Raw genomic sequence first — 24,457 nt, forward strand, 5'->3', positions numbered from 1 at the left:
AAAGTGATTAAGGACACAGAGAATATTTTAGGATGCTAAAAACAGTCCTTAAATTGATCATATAGATTACATAAAGATAGAGGAAAACATTAAGTGTGTCAAAAAACACCAAATGCTTGTGCAAATTTATGGGCTTTCGTGTATGTTATACTTCAATTATTTATTTATCACAAAAGTGTATCCTTAGGGGTTTTTAATGAAAACATTTCCCTTGGAGGGTCCTACAGTTGCTGTCAGTTGGCACCGGCCCATGGAATGTTCTGGGGTCACCTGTGATGTCAGAGAAGCCTGTTGGTTGAGCTCTGGTGACAGTTTAACTCCTGAACGGTCATACTGGTGGCAGAGGCACAGGGCAGTGCCTCTAGGTTGCTGCTTCAGGGGATGTGTCCCTGAGCATCTGGGGAGAGGAGAGGCTGTAGCTGACTGCTTTGTTTGGGGGCTCTTCCCGGCCCCTAGAAAAGCTAGATGTGCCTACCTGAAAGGAGGACGAAGTAGAGGACACTCTTCCAGAAGCTGCCTGGTGCAGACAGAGGTGAGAGGAGCCTTGGGTAAGAATGTAGCCTCTCAGGGGAAGATGGTCTGTGCTGCTAGCTAGAGCCAGCTAGGAGTAAGAACCCAGGCCTCACAGGGAGAAAAAGGCCCGGGGCGCAGGAGAGGTTTATGGGTTTAGTGTCCTTCCTGTGGGAACCAAGCGCCTGGAGAAGATAGGCCCTTCCATAGCCATCTCTGTTTAGAGCCACCCTCTGGTGGCCCTTCTCACTCCTGCCCATTTTCCTATGGCCACAGGAGATTGGGAAACTGGCCTCAGCATCAACTTCACTCCCCCAAACCCCTTTTTCTAAGAAGGAAAGGAGGTCCTGGGAATTGAAATCCAGCTGCTGAAGAATTTCCAAAGAAACCTGGAGTTCAAATTTCTCTCTCTCATTTATTAACCAGATGGGTGTCAACAAGGGCCTTAAGCTTGCTAGGCCTCCATTTCTTTCTCTGTTAATAGGTTCAACAGCCCTGAGGGTGCAGAAGATGGTCCTACAACCTTACGGATGTTCTCTGAGTGCGCGCTGTACCGTCAGACCTAATTTTGGTCTTTGATTTTGAGAAAGCACATTTCAGTGTGCATTCTGGCCTCTCGTTTTTTTATTTCCTCTACCTTAAGGTACGCAAAAGAGTCAACAGATTTTCTAGCTCCACGGTTGGAGGTAGGAGTGGGGTAATAATGACACTTGGTGTGCTTATGTGCTGTGTGTGTGTGTGTGTGGTTTTAACGCAGGCTCTGGGGATTGAACTCTGGTCCTTGTGTTTGCACAGCAAGCCCTTTACCAGCTGAGCCGTTTCCCTGGTCTCTGCACCACCCTCTTCAGAAGTCCCAAATAGCAGGAGTACAGGGCAGCAGACTGCAGCTCTCTCCACAACCCACACCCACTAGGAGACACAGAAGCGGCAGCCACCACGTCCCAGCCCAGAGCCTCCCTATGTAGAGCACGGCCAGCAGGAAAGATGAAGGGCTGGAGATTATTTCCCCAGGTCCCCGCCAGACCTAGAGGACAGAGTACAGGTGGCGCAGGGTCGCAGGCAGGATCCACTCTGAGCCAGAGGCTTTATCACAGATGTTCACTCTTCCCCACATGACCTCACTACCTGGCCCTTACACACACACACACACACACACACACACACACACACACACACACACACACACACCGTTCCAACTCCTCTCCCCAGGGTGGTGTTCATGAGCCAGACGGAGCGAAGTCTGATTGCAGTGTACTTCTACATTTGGCTTTGAACTAAAAAGCAGCTTGAGGGAGCTGGAGGGGTGACTTGTTGCTTAAAGAGCACTGGCCAGTCTTGCAGAAGTTCAACTCCTAGAGCCCACATGATGGGAGTGTAAACCTCTGAATTCCAACTCCAGGGAATCCATTGCTCTCTTCTGGGCTCCTCGGGCACGGCACACACTTGCCGTACTTACACACAGGCAGGCGAAAACACTCATATACATAAAATAAAAAAGCAGCTGGGAAAGGCATCTCAAAACTCAGGTAGCCAGAGGGACACTGGAGGCATCTTCTGCAAAAGCCTTTAGATCCTGCTGTGTCGCTGGCTACCTCCGCCGCTAAAGTCCCAGGGGAGCTGGGACTTGACAAAAGCCTCTCAAGTCCATTTCGTGTGTGTCCTTACTGCTCAACCCTTCTGGTTCAGGACTGGGCTCTGGACACCCTGACCCTGGCCGGGCAGCACCACCAGGGAAAAGAGGGAGGAGTCCGGGTGAAACCACAGCCGTCACTCAAATCTCTGCCTCTGCTCTTGTGATGTAGGACACCGCGCTGCCTGCCTGACTTCACAGTGGGCTGGACTCGATCCTCCTGGAGTCACATGGACTTGCTGCTCTGGAGACACACTTGTAACCCCTGCAGGTATTCCGATTCCCTGCTCCGTGGAATGGTTGGTGGGGTCTCGCTGGGCAGTTTATATGAGCACGTGAGAGAGACCTTCAAGCCTGAGAAGAGTCTCCCAGCACGCCCTGGTCAGGGTGGAGTCAGTGGGGGTGGGGGACAATTTTAGGACAGTAGGATTGACAGATGGGTATTTCTTGCTTGGAAGGAAGTGCCCTTGTGAGGGCATGCAGGGTCAAACCGCAGGCAGAGAGGGCGGTGGGAAAGACCACAAAGACAAAGTGTTAATGCGTCAGAGTGTGGAGACCCCGCCCCCTTAGCTGGTGGAAAATGCTGTGTGATTAGGACCAAAGAGGAGAGGCTGAGGTATGAGGGAGTCCAGGTCCTCACAGGGCACACGAGTCAAAACAGCGGACAGGGAAGGAGAGAGAAAAAGAGCAGGTAGCCAGGCAGGGTGGCCAGGGAAGCGGCTCCCAGGGAACACGGTACAGAGCAGCTGGCACGGGGACATCCCTGAGGCCCAACCCAGGTCCCAAACAGCTGCCAGCCACTGGGGGCCATGTGGGCAGATACAGGCAGGCAGTGGGCTGGAGTTGAGGAGTTTCAGAAAACACGGCTGAGCAGTCTTATCCCCACACCAGCAAGACTTCTCCAGTTCATCTGAAGAGGCAGGACAGTGCACTCAACCTTGGCCTGTGGTTTCTGGGTCTATGCGCTCGCCAGAGGGGCACAGGCCTCTCACCTGAGCACTCACTAGGCAAGTTAGGCACTTTTCCTGAGAAGCAGAGACACACACCCCACACCCAACACCCCTGCTCCCCTGCCCCCACCCCCTCCACCCTCCCACATTCCCCCACCCCCCACCGAGTGTGCGGTAGCATGCCCATGTCTTTAGAAAGACGCAAGGGTGTGGACTGCAACTTCCCAGTTCCCCAAGGCTTATATGCAGTCCGTCCTTGACCTTAGAGACACCCAAGAACTGAGCAGGAACCTGAGCTTCTCTTCCCACACCACAGATTCACACCCCCTTTCACTTAGCTCATTCCCAGCAGCAGCCGCTTCTCTGACATCACCTCTGCCCCACCCATCTTGAGCTCCAGGGGCTTCCTAGATAAGCTAGAATCATCCCGGCATCTCCACTGGTCTACAGCTGCAGACTCCTGGGGTTACACCAGAATCATGCTGTTGTAACAATTTGCTTGGTGTCTCCACACTTGGATGAGCCTCTGGGAATAAGAGCTGGTCTTCTCATCGACATGGCCACCTGCAGGGTGAAAACCAACAGGTTGATGTCACCTTCTCAGTTTAGATGAGAAAAGACTAAAGCACAGAGGCAGCGTGGTTGCTTAAGTGAGCACACAGGGACAGAGCCCCTTGCTGCCTATTGGACAGCCACTGGCCACTTAGGTTAGCTGGGTTTGGTTCCCAGAATTCATATCACCTCAGAACTGCCTATGACTCTAATTCTGCAGAATCTAACATCTGTTGGCCTCTGAAATCACCTCTATATGTGGTGCATATAAACTCCAGGCACACACACACACACACACTTTAAAAATAAGTAAATTTTTAATTAAAAAAAAAATTACAACTTCAAGTCTACAATTTAAACTTTACTTCCCAATTGCAATGGTCCTATTTTAAAGACTCAGGAGTTAATATGCAGCTAGCAGATACCCCATCAGGGATCTCAAATAGTGACCTCCAGCAACACCTCCCAAAGAGCCTCAAAGCCTGCCAATTGTCACCCATGGTATCTAGGTAAGGAGCCAAACCACCATCTTGCCCATAGGTCGCTCTGACCCTGACTTGTCTTTCATTTTCTGCCACCAGCTTGTTCCAGTCCCCAGAGTGCCTGGAACCCTTGCCTCTGAGATGCAAGTAAAGATAAGTACTAAGAATGTCCCCCCACAAACACGTACTGGATACCCAGCAGGAGACATTACTGACTGGAACCAGAGTGTCCCCCCACCTCGCCTCCAAGCCATGTCCTCACCAGCTTATCACCAGACACAGGTCTCTAGCAGCTTCTGGCATTTCAGAGACCAGGGAAAGTCAAGTTTACTCAAAGTCCTGGATTCCTCTGGCTTCTCTACGCTCAGAACTTATATTAGGAGAACGCTCGTTCTCTCAGGAGCTCCCACGCAGCTCCTCCCTCTGGTTACACTCTGCTGATGCAGTCTGCCCGGCATGGGCACTGGTCTTCCATGGAGGCACCAAGGCTGGGCCACCTTGACCTTCAGAGCCATACCCCACAAGGCTGTCCAGATGTGTCCTCCATCCGCCTTGTCAATCTCCTGCCTTTGATCCTCGGCCCTGAGGCTGCCTATACCCCCTTGCCTTGGTCTCTGTCTCCCTGCTTAGCAACTGGCTCATTTGCCATCTACAAACAGCTTCCAGACACCCTGTTCTTTCTTCTGGCTGTGGGTAGGTCCTGCTCAACTGCTGCTTCTGGGACCCACAACCCAAGGGGGTGGAGATCCGGCTTGTTCTCCTTTTTTGGGCTGCCTCTGCCACATCTGACTCCCCTTCCTATTGAGTGTGCATTCCGAGTGCCAGGCTGCAGAAACCGGCCACCTGAGAGTCAAGTATCTTCTCTTTTCCTTGCATGGAGTACCCACAAGGGAAAAGAGGTCCCTTTCTGTAGGTAATGCCTCCTCCACGTCAGACAGGATGTTTCTAATGGGCGCATCCTTCCTTGAGTAAAGCCCTCAAAGGAGCCTGACTCCCTGCGCTGCCGGAGGCCCTTTCCCATCCATTGGGAAGGTGCTGCGATCTTTCCCATGGATCCGCAAAGAGCGGGTACCAAGGATCTTCTTGCTGTTTGGTAGCAGAAAACAGACTAAGACCTTGTGGGAAGAACAGAATGAAAAAAAGAATGTGAAAGAAAACTAGTTAGGGAGAAAGAGACTTTGCAAGGCTCTTCCTAAATGTCCCTCCACGCTGGTCTATTTTCAGACCTATCCTGTTACTGTTTTGTTTACTCAAGAGCCTGTGTGAATTGGTAAAAAGCAGGCATGAAAGGAAATGCTCACAGAAAGACAAGTCAATGGAAGTGTCTAAAACGGACTTGTGTTCAATTTCACAGACAGCCAAGGCAGTGAAGTCTGCCACCCGGGGAGGCCAACTCACGCCTGTCACATGCTCAAGAACCTGGAAGGAGGGTCACTTCCAGTAGTGGAAGTCTGCTCTGTCAAGCGATTGGAGCCTTTGGGAGTTTTCCCTCCCCTTGCACAGTTTGACACATTTTATATGTATTAATGGATAAAGAATGTGAGGGGCTGGGGTTATGGATGAGGGTTTCTCAGAGATAAAAAACAGATGCAGGAACACAGCGTGTACCTGCTTCCTCCCTTCGAGTCCCACAGGCCACAGGCAGCAGTGACTACACAGCCATGACAGAGAAAACAGCCCCCCTATACCCTCTACACCCCCCACCCCATGGTGGAAAAGCCTTCATCCTTTTGGGGAGGATCTGGATTCTCCTCCCAGCCTTTTGGAATATAAGACGCCTCTCTTCAAGAGCCCTAATTTGTCTCAGGCTTTTAGAACCAGAGAGAGGTCTCCAAGGTGTGGAATGTAATACCCGGGATGGTGGGGATGTGCCGTCCCTTGGTCCCCACATCTTAAGAACTTCACCTGAGGTAACAATATGGATTTTAACTACTTAATGGTCTTAGGACGTTAACTGAAAAGTTTTATTATCCTTATGGATCAAAGAAATTTAAAACACTGAATAGGGTGGAAAAAAAACGATCTGAGCTCTAGGGAAAGTCAAAGCAAACAGCCATCTGCTGGCCGTGCAGTGTCTGTGTCCTGGGACTACTAAGACACTCCAAGAGTCTTCTTTTTGTTGTTGTTTTTTTTCCTTTAACAGAATATAAAACAAAAACCATCACATTGAAGTTGGAGAGGACAAACAGAAGGAAAAGTGCTCAGGAGAAGGCACTAGAATCAGAGGCCCACGGGTTCCCACACTCGGGAGTCCCATAAAAAATACTAAAGTGAAAGCTCTAATGTATACGCAGAGGACCTGGCTCAGACCCACGGCCTCTGCTAAGTTGCAGAGTCTGTATTTTGGGTTTCGCGGATGGAAATGCACGTTCTTACGATTTTTCTCGGGGAGGAAGAGACCCGGGAAAGTCAGCTCTGGCCACACAACTTTGACTCCAGAAATTCCACTTTGTGAAGTCAAAAGGAGTTGTCACAAGGCTTGCCGTGACAGGTTGGCTGAGACTGACAGAGCCGAAAGCACAACGCAAAGGAAGCGATGCAGCGGACGTCGCAGAGCCAGAGTGACAGGGAGATGAGGAGGGAGATGCCCCACCCCACCCCGCGAAGACGACACCCTTTTTTTTTTTTTTCTCTGTGAGTTGTAAAGCTGGAAACAGAGGAAACGGCAACTTTGCTGACTTGTGTCAATGTTTGGTCAATGTTTGCAACTTTTCCTTTGAGAATGTGTCTGATCGTGGACCTGAGAGACCAGCTGTGACTGCAGACCTGAGCTCTTGGCTTACTACATGAAGTATGGTGCTAGTTGTTTTTAGATGATCCTTCTATATCCTGATCGGGAATACTTTTCATTGTCTACTTAAGTGAAAACTGGAAAACACAGCTCTTGCTCCAAAAGGAAGAAGAGAATTTGTTTTGAGCCAAATATGAACGGCCAAGGCCCAGAAACTCACATAGAGGTTATCTTAAATGTGCTTGTACTCTCCTCCATGGAAGAGGCTATATGAATGTTCATAATATAGAACAAAATGTCAAATATTAATGCATTTAGTCACTCAAGAGAAAGGAAATCTCTTCAAAAGGACCCGGGTTTGGGTTTGGGGCTGATGGAGTTGGTCATTAATGGCTTTTAAGTGGGACTGAAGTTAGCCGGAGATCTGTCTGGCACCTGATCTATAACACTTCCGTCTCCCGGCCTGGGCTTCTGATTGGTCAATTGCTACAGAATCTTCTATGTGGATGTTCAGGGAACTGCAATTCCCAGCATGGGGAAACATATGGCAACATTGTCTTTGGCAGAATATGGACCAGAAGAGTATGCATGCCTAGCTCAGTATCAATGGAAATAGAAAATTCCGTGAGTCTGTGCTAAGGAACAGACTGCATCCGCTCGTGGATGAGGGCTGGGCTGTGATAAGAACAAATGGAAGTATTTTCTTAGGGGCTCAGATTTATTCACTCAGCAAATATATTGTCTACTCTGCGCCAGGCACTGAATTCTTCTCGAAGACTCGGTGCCGGACAGCAGCCTCCACCCCGTAGAAACTGCCCTCCAGTAGTAGGGCTGAGGCAGACAGAGATTACAGTCAGACAGAAACCGGTCCCAAAACGTCAGGGGGCAGAAACGCCTTGATGAAAAATTAAATCAGGTGTCCCAGAGACGGGGCTGCTATTTTGAATGGGGTGATGAGGGAAGGTTTCTCTCTAGGAGGTAATAACTGGGCTGAGACCTGAAGAAAGAGGGGTGCCAGGCAAGCGCTTTCGTGTCAAGCAGCATGTTGTGGTTCGTTTCCAGTCTGTCTCCAGGGACTCCGGTTCAGAGCACCCCAAGCCCAACCCTAGCGCATTCTGGGTGATCTTCTAGTGTCAGAAGACACCTGGGTCCATAGCCTGCCCCTCCGGTCTCTCTGCATTCCAAAAATGTGTGTGTGTGTGTGTGTGTGTGTGTGTGTGTGTGTGTGTGTGTGTGTGTGTGTGTGTCGGGAAACAGATTGGTAAAGAAAAATGGATTTATTTACAGTTTGGAGAAAACAGAGGCAAAGGCTTTGCTTTTTCTCCTGCAGTGTCCTGTAGTGTTGTGTTGCCTTTCATGTGTGCATAAAGACATACATGTACAAGAAGTGTGCCACTCAGAGGACCCTACCAGGTGCAAGGTTCTGGTGCCCGGCTCTCTCTTTCCAGGGACATCCCAGAGAAGTCCCAATTCCTGTTTGTTTCCTCGGGACTTGGGGGTACCGCGTTCTACCAGCACAGAGCAGAGGTGTGGCTATCATCTGCCCTCTCTCCCCTGGAAACACACCAGGTGCTGTTTATTACACGAACCAGCACTGTTCCGGAGAGAGTAAGATGTGAGAGCGGAGAGTACGCCCTCTGGAGAGGCATATTCCAGGCTCAGCTCCTGCTTTCCTATTAGGTAACCTTGACCCTGACTCCTCGGTAACGTTTATCTCTAAAACAAGGAGTAATTTCAACTGCCCCCACAGAAACAATGCTTTTAAAGACTTCATCAGTGTCTGGTGTAGGGGAAGTGTAAATCTATAGCTTACTGTTGTTACTGCTACTAACTTGAGAGAGTCAGCTCTTGTGGAACTTGGAGAATTCTTGTCCTCCAACTGGATTGAGTACAGTTGACAAATAAAGCTTTCCTGTATTTAAGAGTGTGATGTTTTGAGATATGCACTGTGAGGTGATTACTGAAATTAAGCCCATTCGTATCAGAAGAACCACAGCTTACCTTGTGTGTGGTGTGGGGGGGGGGAATAACATCTAAGATTATCATCTTAGTATGTTTCTAGTGTCCAGTAATTGTCACTGGCTGTAGTCACTCTTGTTATGCTATCAAGAATCCAAAATTAATTCCTCTTGTGGCTGATACTTGTTCCCTGCGACCAAGATCTCTCCATTTCTCACACACCCTGATTGCTGGACGGTCTGTAACCTTCTTCTGTGTGTTTCTATGAGCTGAGACAGACCAACTAATCTTTTTTTTTTTTTTTAAGATGTTCTATTGTGCAGTGTTCACCAGAGAAGACTGCTCAGAGATGGATTTAAGCCAATAGAAAGTCTTTATTAGCCAGCCAGCAACTACATTGAGTATTTGGGACCCCAGTGTAGACCCAAGACTTTCTCAGGATGAGCTTTTAAGCACAAAAACCATGTTCTGGGTTGACATACTTCAGTTAACAGGAACTGTTAGCCAGAAGCAGAACTACAGAAGACAAAAAGAAAGGTTATTACATTTAGAGACTTTCTCAGAACTATTCACTTTGATGGATCGGGTCTTTGTTTTCGTTTTGGCTGGTGATGCTGTCTACATGCTGTGTTTTACAGCCTGAATGGCACTTCCATCCCGGAGTCAGTTGTGCCAAGGCCTGGGGCCCTGTTACAGTTCATTCCAGATCATGATTCTGGACGTCCAAGGTTGAGGGCCTGTGCCTTCTCACTAGCAGAGTCCCTAGACAGTGGGGAGGCCACATGACAAGCAGAGGGCATGGTTTCACTTAATAAAGAACCAGATTCCATCATGGGATTTCATCCTTAGGAATTTAAACCACCCTTACCATTCTCAAAGGCCCTGCCCTCAGACACTGTACTTGGGTTGAGTTTTGACCCTCTCAACACCTCACAGTGGTAGCTTAGTTTCAACACACAAAGCCTCCAGAGATGCCCAAACTATATGAAAGCCATATCCCCATCCAATTAATTGTGAATGTTACTGTGCTTGAGCAAGGTCAAGAGTTTCCAGATTCTTGGGCTCCTGTTGGAACTGAAATAAAAGCTCACACAGATCTACAAAAGTAGCCTGGAATTTTTATTTAAAGCAATAGAAATGAGTGCACTACAAGGGCATAATAGACCACACTTGTGAAGATGCTTAGGGGCTCAGATTATTGTTTGGGGCTCCTTTTATGGGATTCAGGAGGCTTAGGGGTGTAACATGAGTGGGTTATCTTTCTATTGATGGAGGTCATATAATTTATGGCACATGTCCCTTCCCACAATGCATCTGAATGTCCTTGGTCAGGTTGGTTTGGTATAGATTGAGATTTAGGCTGGGGTTTTGTTTGTGACAGTGTCTCACTGTGTAACCTTGGCTGGCCTGGAACTTAGTATGTAGACCAGGGTGGCCTCAAACATGAAGTGATTCTCCTGCCTCCACATGCCCAGTTACTCATGGGCATGAGATGGTAAATAGAGACTTCTCCCTAAAAGCTTACTTGAAGACACGGTTTTTCCTTACTGCACATGCATTCAAAATCAGTCCAGGCTAGACTGACCTTTCTACTCTCCATACCCAGATACATTGGGAATATATTTGAATGTAAGTTTGGCAGTGGTGAGAAAAGGAGAAATATCCCATTGTCTAGATAAAGGAGCACTACAGGTATAGCCCAATGCAGGGAGGGGTCCAGTGTCGTCTGCTGTACTGGGGTGAGATGCACTTACATTCAGGTAAAGGGACTGGAATGCCAAGTGCATTAAGAACAGGGAAGGGGGATAGCCCAAGCCAAATGGAGTCCCAGGATACAAAGACATTCCCTATGCTTGCCTGCCTCATTTGGATTTGTGCTTCCCCGGTGATTAGTGATGCTGAATGAGCACCAGATCATCTTCCTTAGAAAAAACACGTCTAGTCAGCTCTTTTAATTCATTTTTATCGGGCTACTTAGGGACTTCATTTACATTTTTTTATTCTTGAGGTAGTGTCTCCTGTAGTCTAGTTTGGACTCATATGCTCTGTGCAGTCAGGGATGATCTTGAACTCTTGATCCTCCTGCCTCTGCTTCCCAAGTATTGGGGTTCCAGGTGTACAGGATACTTACTAAGCAAACCATATGCAAATGTTCCTCCCATTCCACAGTGCGTTTCTGTTTCCTTTCTTGGGCAAATTTTTCCCCCTTAGACCTATCATTTCTTTGTTGCTTGTCATGTTGGTGTCAAATCCAAACCCCTTGAAAGGCCAATGTCCCAGCCCTTTCCCTGTCTTCTTCAGCAGTACACTTCTGGATTCAAGTTTTATGTTCACTTAATTCATTCTGAGTATCGGTTGTTGATGCCAGCGTGTGTGCATGCACGAGTGTGGTGTGGATGTGTGTGTGTGTGTGTGTGTGTGTGTGTGTGTGTGTGTGTGTGCGCGCGCGTGCACGCCTATGTAGTTAGCATGAGACAGGGTCTGTATGCATGCTGATAATTTTTCCCTTGTCATTTAACAATTTTTTTCCCTATTTGTGTATTTATGACTCATTAGTTAATTAGTTGACCCATATCTGTGTAGATTTATTTCTGAACTTTCTGTTCTATTTGACTGGCCTCTGTTATCTGCTTTTGTGTTTTTACTATTTTAAAAGTTTAAAATAATAAAATATTTGAAGACAAAAAATTCATAAGGAATGTATGCTATGCAGCTTTTTTCTCATTTTAGTATATTTCTATTTTTTTTTTCATACAGCATATATTTATTATATTCTTCCCCCAACATCTCCCAGATCATCTCCACTTCTCTACCCATCTATCTTAGTTACTGTTCTAATGCTGTGAAGGAAAAAATAACTAAGACAACTCTCACGAAAGAAACCATTTAACTGAGGGGCTTGCTTACAGTTTCAGAGGCTTGGTCCATGATCACCACTGTGGGAGGCAGATAGGCATGGTGCTGGAGTAGTGGCTGAGAGCTTTATATACCCGATGGCAACAGCAGGCAGAGAGACATGGGACATGGCATGGGCTTTTGAAACCTCAAAGCCTCTCCCACCCAGTGACACCTCCAACAAGGCCACTTCCTAACCCTTCCCAAAAAGTTTCGCTAACGGGAGACCAAGCATCCAAACATATGAATCTATGGGGCTATATTGGTGAAACTATTAAGGCCACTCCACGTAGTTAAAAGGGAGGTTTATATTTGGGGTAACAAGTGAAGGGAGAGGCTACAGTGTAACTAGAGTTTTCCTGCCTGGCCCACAGTCAGGACAAATCTTTGTCACCCGCCAGTCCCACAGCCGCTCAGACCCAACCAAGTAAACACAGAGACTTATATTGCATACAAACTGTATGGCCGTGGCAGGCTTCTTGCTAATTGTTCTTATAGCTTAAATTAATCCATTTCCATAAATCTATACCTTGCCACGTGGCTTGTGGCTTACCGGCATCTTCACATGCTGCTTGTCATGGCGGCGGCTGGCAGTGTCTCCCTCTGCCTTCCTGTTCTTTCTTTTCTCCTCTGTTAGTCCCACCTATACTTCCTGCCTAGCCACTGGCCAATCAGTGTTTTATTTATTGACCAATCAGAACAATTTGACATACAGACCATCCCACAGCACTACAGGGTCTGGGAAAGGTGTGGCGCAGTCCGGCGGTGTTCTCGGGAGAACTTTGCTTGGTCTACCTCCAGCATCCAGGGTCCAGGAACCAAGAGAGCCCACACATTCGGATCTCGGGTCTTCAGCGTCCTCTCTCAGCCCCGCCTTGTAGGCGTAACAGTTACCAAAGCCTCAATGGGGGTTGGAACTTCCAGGTCAAAGCTGGAAAGGCTACCCACTACAGGGCCATTCTCATTCAAACTACCACACCACCCAACTTCATGTTTCAAAAGAAAGGAAGAACGAAAAAAAGACTGGCATTGAACTCATAGGGAGCTGCCTACTTCTGCTTCCCACATGTTGTGGAAATTACTTTAACTATGTAAAGGTGTGTTACATTTGTTTATGCTGTGGAATATTCTTTTTTTTTTTTTTTTTTTTTTTTTTTTGGTTTTTCAAGACAGGGTTTCTCTGTGTAGCTTTGAAGCCTTTCCTGGAATTCATTCTGTAGCCCAGGCTGGCCTCAAACTCACAGAGATCTGCCTGCCTCTGCCTCCCATGTGCTGGGATTAAAGGTGTGCGCCACCACCACACGGCATGAATATTACTTTAACTGTGTAAAAGTGGGTTACATTTGTTTATGCTGCCTTTGTTAATGAGGTAAAGATGTGTTGGTGGCTCACTTTGCCTGCCTAAGGCACCTGATTGGTCCAATAAAGAGCTGAACGGCCAATAGCTAGGCAGAGAAAGGATAGGCAGAGCTGGCAGGTGGAGAGAATGAGGAGAAATCTAGGCTTGAGAGAGGAAAGAGAAAAGAACGAGGGAGAAAGAGAGAGACACACCCAGGGCCAGACGCCAGGCAGCTGCTGGCCAGCCAGACACAAGAAGCAGCAAAGTAGGACAGACAAACAGGTAAAAAGCCACAAGGCAAAACATAGATGAAGAGAAACAAGTTAAGTTATAAGAGCTAGCAAGAAACAACCCTAAGCTAAGGCCAAGCATTCATAACTAGTCAGTGTCCATGTCATGATTTGGGAGCTGGTTGGTGGTCTGAAAGAAAAAGCCTGGTACATTTGGTGTTCCAACGTTGGGCCCATATTTCCACATAGGGCCTGAGATAGCTGGGGGGTGGAGGGGAGAGCCTGATGCTGAGTTAGAAACAAGAAGCTAAGTACAAATGCCTACCATAGGGAAGGGTACCAGCTTCCCAGAGCTGGGGCGCTTGAATGCAGTTCCCAGTCACACAGCTGGGGATGGTGGGCTTAGGCTTGGCTTTCACAGATCCAAGAAGGGGGGCAGGGACAGCCACCAGAGCCGCCAGCAGAGGGCCGAGCCACCACCACCACTTAGCAGTTTGAAAGAAAAAAGAAAAAGGGTATAGACAGTCATAGAAAAAAATAGCTTAAAAATAATATCTTTAAAGAAAGAGTAAAGCAATATAGGAAGGATAAGCCACATAAAGATGGAAAATACACAGAGTCTGGATCAGCCTTGCTGATTTTGAATTTTTTGAATGCTGAAAGCTACAGCTGCTGGATTGTAAGAGGCACTGTTGAATTAAACCAGTATAGATACTTTACGGATGTCTTAACTTTAAAATGGAAGTCAGAAAATGTTGTGCATTGGGGAAGAGGTTATACTTTTGTTTCCACAGGAAATGAAAAGCTGTGGATTTGTTCAAGGTTAATACAGATCAGGTTTGATCAGGGGAGACCTCCTGAAAATCTTGACTGCAGATATAAAGAAGTAAACCTAGAAAAACTGTAAGACAGGTGACATATATTTTACCTGCTCAAACATTTAAAAAAAAATCCTCTTTGGCTGGCTTGTATACAATGCGCAGTTCTGCAGGGCTGGTGGGCAGAAGGAATATGGAGGAGGAGGAGGAATCTAGGCTCGAGGGAGAAGTGCGGAGAAAGAGAGGAACACACCTGGAGCCAGAAGCCTGACAGACAGACAGACAAACAGACATGAGAAGCAGTGAAAGATACACAGGGTCTGCTGAGACGGCTCAGCAGTTAGGAACACTGACTGTTCTTCCAGAGGACCCAAGTTCAATTCCCAGCACCCACATAGCAGCTCACGTCTGTAACTCCAATTTCAGAGGACATGACACCCATGACAAAAACACATGCACATGCATGTGCACACAAAATAAATGTCATTTTTAAAAAAGATATACAGAAGGAAAGAAAGGTAAAAAGCCCAGAGACAAAACACAAACAAAGAGAAACTGGTTATAAGAGCTAGCAAGAAACAAGCATAAGGTAAGGCCGAGCATTCATAACTCATAATAAGTCTCTGTGTCATGATTTGGGAGCTGGCTGGTGGCCCAAAAGAAAAAGCCTGGTACACTCACATATGTAGATTAAAGGTGTGCACCACCACACCTGGCTGGCTCCGATTCTGTTTTTCTTCTTTTCTTCTTTTGTTGTTGTTGCTGTTGTTTTTTTGGGGGGGTGGGGGGAGTTGTTGTAGACCAGGAACTCACAGAGACCCACCTGCCTCTGCCTCCCAAGTGCTGGGATTAAAGGGGTGCGCCACCACCGCCCAGCTTCTGATTTCTTTTTTTTTTACAGTCCTTTATCAAGCATTTGCCATTTAAAAAAGATATCAGTCTAGCCTTTTGAGTCGGTCCTCTGCTACCACCAAAGTCACAGGCAATGGAAGGGTATGTTTGGGTTTTGCAAATATCTTCACTTTCCTATGCTGTTGCCTTTGCAGAAGTGGGAGGAAGAGTTCAGTCCAAATGAACTCCAAGATCCAAAAAGAACAGCCCTCTCTGGATGCAGTCCTGCCAGGAACATCTGGTGAGGTTACAGCCTCTGGCATCCGCTGTGTCCCTCCAGCTGATCACACCATTTCCGTTGTATCTGATTGGCTGTCTTGTGTGTTCTGAAGGAACTGTTTAGGCAGGATACATTTGGGAATTTCATTTTCCTTTCACTATTTATTGAGCATCTATTATGGGCCTACTGCTGTGATGGATATGTTGAAAACAGGATAAGTGAGAAGTCTGCATTCTGAACAAATGAGACTATTTGAACAGCAGAGTCAGGAGGTAGAGGGTCACATTATGAATGGGATATTGGCAGGCTCAGAAACTAGGATAATAGAGCCTCAACCTATTGCCACATTTTAGAAAACGTACATTTTAGAAAACGTAGTACCAAGGTAAGTGGAGTTGAGGCTGCTTTGTGGAGTTTGATCCTGCTACCCAGGATCCTTTGCCTGCCTATTCTTCCACTGGAGCAGGGGACACACGCTCGTTCCCCTTCCTTGGGATTCTGGCAGGGCTTTCAATTGCAGTACTCAGCACCGAAGCCCCAAGAGCAGCAGACACATCACTGGAACCAGACAAATCAGAGCCCTTCTCTAGGACTTGTGTCTTCTTTGGGCTGTAGACAAAAGGACATTTTGTAGAGGACTTGCACCCCAGCCATTGGGAAGCAATGGAAACAGTAGAACAAACACATGAACCGATGGTTTCCTGAGAGGAGCGGTGTATGGATCCATCAAAGTGAAGATAACTCCATCCTCGTGTGCTACAGCCGGTAAGGGGACAATGTGGGGTTTTGTTGGCTTTTTATCTTTTTTTAATCTGGTTTGGACGGAGTTTTCTGTTGCTTGCAGCAGAGTCATGAGTAATACAATATGAATCCACCCTTTGAAAGAAGGGTTGTCATCTATATTGGTTCAAACAACCTAAACCTGACATAAGTGTTAGAACTTCAGATGGAGTTCAGCATAAGGAGTTCTAACTATTGAGATGTTACTATAATCCAAGGATGCTGTGACAGGCCCTTTGGCTGCTGTAAGGTAGACAGCTGATATTAGCAACTATAATGGTGAACTCTTCCAAGCGAAAGAAGTGTTGCTCTTCTTGTGTTCTATTGAAGAAATTTATTTTGTCATTGGAGAAAACAGAAGAGGAAGAAACACATTCTTACCGATCAAAGACCTAGGTTTGAAATGACTACTTAAAGTTCACTGTTCCATCAGCAGCCCATCCATTCATCCACCTATTCATTCATCCATCCATATAAAGCAGGGATTTAACAAGGCAACTCCACATAGTTTATCTGGTAGTTAAAAGGAGGTTTATTTCAGGGTAACACAACCAGTAAAGGGGTCAGTTACAGGATCTGGAAGAGGTGAGGTGCAGTGCAGTGTGGTTCTCTGGAGAACTCTGACTTGGTTTGCCATCCAGCATCCAGGACCATGAGGAGCCAAGAGGACTGGAATGTACAGATTTTGGGTCTTCAGGGCCCCTGTCTTGGCCACACCCCAGGGGTAGGTCACAGGCTTTCGTGGCAGTTACTGGCTGCCTCACTAGGGGCAGTGCTTCAAGGTCAAAGCTGGAACAGCTACCCACTACATAAACCCATCCATCTATCCATTCTCATCCATCCATTAATCCATTTGACTAGTCAGCCACCCAACATAGCACATGTCCATCCATTATGCATGTATCCTAACTATTCAACAGTCCGTCCATTCAACAAACATTTACTACCTTTTGTGCTAAGGAATGTGCTTCTAAAGATGGAAGAACTTGGGCCTTGTTTTTAACCTCAATGAATAGAGGTTTAAAAAGAGATAAACAGATAATCAAAACAATACCATAAAGTGTTAGAAGTGTCGAGACAAATTCGTGACTCACTCACTGATCCCATAAACAGTGGTAGAGTGAGGGTGAGGCTCATTAAAAAAAAAAAAAAAAAAAAAAACCTCCAAAGGAGCCACCTGCACTATGTAGAAAGTGCTGATAAGACAGGGTGTTGGTGGGGAGTTAGATCAAGGAGTATGGAGACATGAAGACAAGGCACCGTCTTTTAGAGAAAGGTTAGGTCTTAGATATTGCTAAAGGGAATGATAAGATTAAGTTGTCTGGAGTCGTCAAAACTCCAGACAACTCTGGTCAGGACAAGTGTTCCAAGAGGATTGTAAACCAAAGAAATTGGAACTAGCCAAGTGTGATGGTGCACACCTTTGATCTCACCACTTGGGAGGCAGAAGAAGGCAGACCTCTAAGTTCAAGGCCAGCCTGGTGCCCAAGGTGACACAAGAAATAGGCAACTACAGGTCCAAGTTGAAAACATAGGACAGACCTCCAAAGATAGGAAACCTAGCGAGAATCTGAGAGCTGGGAATAAAGAGCCCTCCAAAGGTCTGCTCCTTCAACAAACACACGTTTGCCACATGAGTGCCAGGTTTATTTGAGACCTAGCAATCCCAACCTGAGGAAGATAAACCAGTGAAGACAAGAAAACACAGTAACTTTAATATAGTGTAATAAGAGCAAGAGCAGAGGGAAAACTCGGAGTTCCTGAAATGCACAGGAGAGCAGCTAACCAGGCCACATAAATCCGAGGCAATTCCAGTGAAGGTGACAACTGGAATCTTAAAGGCTGAGTCACAGTCAGCTAGGCAAGCTAAAGGCTCTAAAGCGTGCCAGCATGTGCCAGGCAGCCGGCTCATCACCACCAACGGCAAGGAAGCAAGCAGCCGGAAGCACCAGCAGTTCCGTATTTCTGGGCTGCCAATCAGGGATGAGGGAGAAGACTGGCTGCAGCTGACGGGAGAGGAGAGTGGAGAGGTGTAGAAGAGAGCCACCGGGAAGCCTAGGAAAGCAAGGACTTCATCCTGAAGGCCGAAGAGAGCCCCTGAGGTGTTTCACAGAGGAGCGACAGACCAGGAAGTGCATTTAACTCAGAAGTTTTCTATGACTAGGGAGACAAGGGACTGGGCACCAAGGAAGTGGTGGGTCAGAGTGAGGAAGAGTCACTAAGCAGGAACCTGGACCTTAGAACAGACAAAACAGGAGGAAGATTCAGCCTGGAGAGAGACTAGGAAGGAAGTAGGAGTGTAGACGAATTTCTAAATGGTCTTATTAAATTAAAAAACACAGAGCCAAATATAGGTTAAAGCCTTGGAGAGATCAGGGAAATACAGAAAGCCATAGCTAACCTTACCTCACCAACTCAGCAGCTTCCAAATGCAAGTTACTTCCTGTCTACCCACGCCTTTATTGCCTTGCTGTTCTGCCCTCTCATTGGCTATCTTATCCCAGCTACCTCACTTCCTTGTCACTATCTGTCTGTACAGACCTCCAGGTCTCTATGGTTGATACTAGGATTAAAGGCTGTGTCACCATGCTTGGGTCTGTTGTGGCCTTGAACACGCAGAGATCCTGCCTGCTAAGTGATAGGATTAAGGGCCTGTGCTGCCTGACTTGTTTACTTAAAATGGCTTGCTATTTCCTCTGATCTCCAGGCAAGCTTTATTAAAGCACAAATAAAATGTCACCACATTTCAGCACAAATAAAATGTCACCACGAGGGACAGAGCAACAGTGCTTTTAGAAATCATGATTAAGGCTAGAGAAATGGGTCATCAGTCAAAAGCACTTGCAGCTCTTAAGGAGTACCTGGGTTCAGATCCCAGCACCCACATGGTACCTCAGAACCACACTTAACTCCAATTTCCAAGGATCCAGTGCCCTCTTCTGTCTTTGTGGGCACCAGGCACACATGTGGTGCCCATACATACATGCAGGCAAAACACTCATACACAGAAGTTTAAAAATCATGACAAGAGTATAAACCCATATTTGTGAGTGGGAAAATGTTCTCCATGGGCTAGAGAGATGGCTCTGTGGTTAAGAGCACATACTGCTATTACAGAGGACCTGGGTTCAGTTCTCAGCACCCACATGGCACCTCACAACCATCAGTAACTCCAGTGCCAGGGGATCTTATGCCTTCTTCTTACCTCCTTGGGAACTGCACACACATAGTGCATATACATACATGAAGACAAAACATTCATACACATAGAAATATTTCTACAAAACTGTCAAGTGTGGCAGTGGTGGCACATGCCTTTAATCCCAGCACTCAGAAGACAGAGGCAGGAGGATCTCAATGAACCTAAGACCATCCTGTGCTGTGGATATCACTCTATATAAATAAAACACTGATGGCCAGTGACCAGGCAGGAAGTATAGGCGGGACAAAGAGAGAGGAGAATTGGGGAAACAGAAAGAAGGGGGGAGAGACACTGCAGCCACCGCCAGGATAAGCAGTATGTAAAGATGCCGGTAAGCCAACAGCCATGTGGCAAGGTATAGATTTATAGGAATGGGTTAATTTAAAATATTAGAACAGTTAGCAAGAAGCCTGCCATGGCCATACAGTTTATAAGTGATATAAGTGTCTGAGTGATTATTTTATATGTGGATTGTGGGACTGCAGGGTTTGGTGGAACCTGGAGAAAAGCCCTCCAGCAACAATCCTGGCCTATATCATGAGTTCCAGGACAGCCTGGACCTACAGCCAGAGCCACATAGACATTAAAAAAATTTGTCAAGAGAAAAAGGATTGAGAGGCACTATTTCGCAGTAAGTGTGAAATAACATTTTAAAATGAGCTGTGTGTTCATGTGCACAGCTGTCCATGTACTTAGAGAAGTCTAGAAAGAAAGTGAAGATAAGCTCAAGGTAAAGTTTCCCCTGTATTGGGATCCCAGGTAACTTTCTGAATTATCTTTCTGTTCTTCAGCTGACATGCCCAATCTTCACAATCAGAAAAATCTGTAAAGCTATTTTCATTCTGAAAAAAAAAAAAAATCCAAGCAAGAGGTGACAAGATGGCTCAGCTGGGAAAATGCTTACCTTGCAAGAACCAGGACCTGAGTTCAATCCCCAGAACCAGAGTAAACAAGTCATGTATGGAGGCACACGGTTATAAACCCAGTGCTGGTGAAGCAGAGACAGGAGAATCCCTGGAGCTTGCTGATCAGACAGCCCAGCCTGCTCTGCAAGTTCCAGACCTGTGAGACGGTCTTCCTCAATGAAAAAAAGTGAACGGACATATGAGATGCCACCCAAGGTTACACACACACACACACACACACACACACACACACACACACACACACACCTACACCTAAATGCAAACCCTACAAAGTCACCTCCTGCTTCCTTTCTGGTTGTACCTGGACAGTCACTCATGCAGAACCAGTGAACTCCCAGTTGAATGAGAGAACCTGTCTCCAAAAATAACAGTGGAGAGCAATTGAGGAAGACACTGAGCATCAATCTCTGGCTTTCCTGCATACATCTGTACATGCATACTACATATACATATGCACACACATAAACACAAAGAAATGGAAGATGTTGATGATACTTTAATCCACAGCAGTACACCAAATCCTCTTTTTCTCAGGCCATTTTGTCTTCTTATCCCTTTATCTATAATCTCTCATTTCTTTCTAAAATGTGTTTCTCAATTTTGGATGCATGGATGAATTACTAGGGAACTCTGTTTACTACATATTCTCAGGACCCATTCACAGCTCTCATTTCTTGGGTCAAGAGTGGGTTGCAAGAGTTTGTATCACAAGAGTACTGGGTGATGTTCATCCCACCTTGAAAATCATTGTCTTAGAAGATGTGTTTTTTCATCAACACTGATGTGAGCAGAGGGAGATGTGAATGGTGTTGTAGCCAACATTCTCTACCTCCCAAAGTTCTTGATCCTAAAAACTCAAAACAGCCTTGTCAGTTCTGACCTCAGACACATTCTGGGATACAGATGTGTCTGTGTATAAGGTGTAGACTATGGCTGAGTGACAGCTTCCCAAGCCTTCCGCATGTGACTCACAAATGTGGTGACTTAGTCCCATTCTATATCATAACAATAATTATCACTATCACCACGTCGGGAACTGACATGTGTAAAGCCCTACTAAGTTTCAAACCCTATGCAAAATCTTTTATTAGCATTGTCTTCCTTCATACAGTAATCCAATTCTCTGTGGCAAATACTATCATTATCTTACTGTCCCAGTAAGGAAACAGATGACATTCAGGGTCATGACCTTATAAACAGTGAAGCCACTTAAACTGAACTATGAATCCCATGTTTTTTCCCATTAATATTCCCGATGTATTCTCCTTCCAAATGTTCCCTGTATCAATAACAACAACAGTAATAAGTTATGAAAATATCAAAGATCTAAAATGAAAAGGTGGAGTCAGCAAGAAGACTGAGCAGGTAAAGTCACCTGCTGCCAAGCCTGATAACCTGGGTTCAACTCCTGGAACCCATGTGGTGGGCGGAGAGAGCCGATTCCCACAAAGCTCAATGCAAATCCTCCTTTGACCTCCGACTGTTGGAAGCAAAACCATTTAGTGTTGTCTGGTGGGATTTTGCAGCTAAATGGATGTAATAAACTCAACCTTGCTATAGAGGGGAGGAAATATATTGTTTTAAGGTTTCTACATTTTATCTGATTTTGTAAAATATTAACTCTAAGCAGACTATAAAATTTGAGGTGTGGAGCTGAGGGTGTAGCTCAGTGGTAAAACACTTGCCTCAAGTATATGACATTCTGTATTTGGGCCCCAGCTCTGAAAAAAAAAAAAGTAAAACAAAATGTTAGGTATGTATACTGTACTGAGTAAGAAATAAAAAGTGCATGTACAAAAATTGCAGTCATAGACAAAGGCTGATTAAAACAGGATATTGTTTATCTAGTCTGAAGAAGACAGGAAAGGACGAACAAGATCAACAGAAATGACACACAGTGGAATTAATCCAAATATATCAATAATTGCATTAAATATAAGCAGTCGAAAGGTCTGAGAGGGCTCAGAGGAAAAAGTGCTTGCCATTCAAACCTGACGATCTGAGTTCAGTCCCTGAAACATATATGAAAAGTAGGATGCAGTGGTGTGCATCTGGAATTCCAGCACTCCTCTGGTGAGGTGGGAAGCAGAATCAGGAGAGACGCCCAGAAGCCTGCAGGCCAGCTGGCCTGGAACATACTGCTTAGCAGAAATGGAAAAAGAGATACTGCCCCCAAAAAGGTGTAAAGTGAGAATCAAGTCCCAAAAGTTGTCCTTGGCCTGCCATAAGTACCATGGTGTACGTGCACATGTATATACTTATCTAAGCATACAAAGAAAGTGTTTTCAAGTTATATGATCAAAAATATTGAAATACTTAGGTTGTCATAATGTATTTGGGGTTCCCCCTCCTCCCTGCCACATATTTTGGGTTTTGTTTTTGTTTTTTTTTAAGACCCTACTACTTGTCTACAAGAACCACACTTTGAGTCTGGGAATTGGCTCATTGGATAGAGGTGCTTGCTGGGGTGTAGTAGTTACTTTTCTGTTATTATAAAATAACATCAAACAATAGCAATTTTCAGAAGAGTTTATTTTGGCTTATGGTTCCAGAGAGAGAGAGTCCATATGGCAGTAGAGGCATGGCAACAGGCAGCCAAAGCAGGAAGTTGGTTGAACACATTTTTTTATTTATTGTATTTGTTATGTATACATTGCAGTGTCCTGCCTGCATGTATGCCTGCAGGCCAGAGAGGGCACCAGATCCCATTATAGATGGTTGTAAGCCACTGTGTGGTTGTTGAGAACTGAACCCAGGACCTCTGGAAGAATAGCCAGTGCTCTTCACCTCTGAGCCATCTCTCCAGTCCTTAAACACATTTTTTTAATGTGTATGTGAAGGTTTTGCCTGTGTGAATGTGTGTGCACCTGTGTGTCTGGTGCCCTTGGAGGTTAGAAGAAGGCATCTGATCCCCTACAACAGGAGTCACAGAGGGTTGTGAGCTGCCAAGTGGGTGCTGGGAATTGAGCCTGAGTACTCTCCAAGAGCAGCCAGTGAGCTAAGCCGTTTCACCGGGCCCTGGCTGATCACATTTTATCCACACAGAAAGAGGGAGCGTAAGAACAGGAAGTGAGCAAGGCTATAAGCCTTCAAAGCTGGCTCCCACTGACATACTTCCTCTAGCCAGGCTGCAGTTCTTAAAGGCTCCACAAGCAAACACTGGGGACCGAGTGTTTGAATACATGAGTCTGTAGGGGACATTTCTCATTCAAACCACCACCCTGTGCAAGCCTAGTGCCCTGAGGCAGATCGCCAGAACCCAGATAAAAGCCAGAAACAATATTGCAACTTGTGTAGTCCCAGCACCCCCTCTGGAGACATGAGAGGCAGAGATGGAATTGATGGGAGCTTGAAGGCCAGCAAGTCTGGCTTAGAAAGCAGCAAAGAGACTGTCTCAGGAGAGGTTAGGACCAACATCCAAAAGTTGTCTTCTGAGCTCTATACAAGCACTGGGCTGGATAGCTTTATGTCAACTTGACACAAGCTAAAGTCATCTGAAAGGAGGGACCCTCCATTAAGAAAATGCCTCCCTAAGATGGGGCTGTAAGCAAGCCTATAGAGCATTTTCTTAATTAGTCATTGGTTGGGGAGGGCCCAGCCCATTGTGGGTGGTGCAGTGCCTGGGCTAGTGGTCCTGGGTTCTATAAGAAAGCAGACTGAGCAAGCCATGAGGAACAAGGCAGTAAGCAGCATCCCTCCATGGCCTCCGCATCAGCTCCTGACTGCAGGTACTTGGCCTGTTTGAGTTCCTGTCCTGATGGACTACCGATGTGGAAGTGTAAGCCAAATAAAACCCTTCCCTCTCCAACTTGCTTTCAGTCATGATGTTTCATCAGAGCCATAGAAACCCTAAATAAGACAAGCACCATGACACACACATGCCTATATCTACACACAAGAACATGCACACACATATGCACACACATGTATGCACAAAATCCTTACTTTAAATAGATACAATAAAACTAAAATAGAGAAAGGCATACTACAAAAACCACTAATTAAAAGTAAACAAGGAAGACACCATGACAAGGAATATTTATTACTAGGTATAAAGACATGTATTATATAGCAACAAAATGTTCATTTCTATCCCTACCCCAAGAAGATGCTGTGGTTATAAAAGTATGTGTACTTCAAAACAAACCTTTAAAGTATATGCAACAAAAAGAGAGAGAGAAACACACTGTTGTAATTGGAGAATTCAGTCTTCTTGGCAATTGGTAGAGGAAGTACACAGAAAATGGAAAAAGATATAATAAACCTTGTGCTGTGGAGGAAGCTGTCAGGAAAGTGTTTGCCATGAAAGCATTAGGTCTGCCCCCAGAACCCTCATAAAAAG

At 46.0% G+C, this 24,457-nt stretch overlaps 1 long non-coding RNA gene across 1 annotated transcript; it reads left to right on the forward strand.

Annotated features, from left to right (window-relative positions):
- Positions 1–2,271: 2,271 nt before the first annotated feature.
- Positions 2,272–7,570, forward strand: LOC119087407. The gene is made up of 2 exons (XR_005090842.1): positions 2,272–2,411; positions 4,224–7,570. It is a non-coding gene; the product is annotated as an uncharacterized LOC119087407 (long non-coding RNA).
- Positions 7,571–24,457: the final 16,887 nt, after the last annotated feature.

The sequence above is a fragment of the Peromyscus leucopus genome, chromosome 2, assembly GCF_004664715.2.
Source record: "Peromyscus leucopus breed LL Stock chromosome 2, UCI_PerLeu_2.1, whole genome shotgun sequence".
NCBI classification, from domain to species: Eukaryota; Metazoa; Chordata; class Mammalia; order Rodentia; family Cricetidae; genus Peromyscus; species Peromyscus leucopus.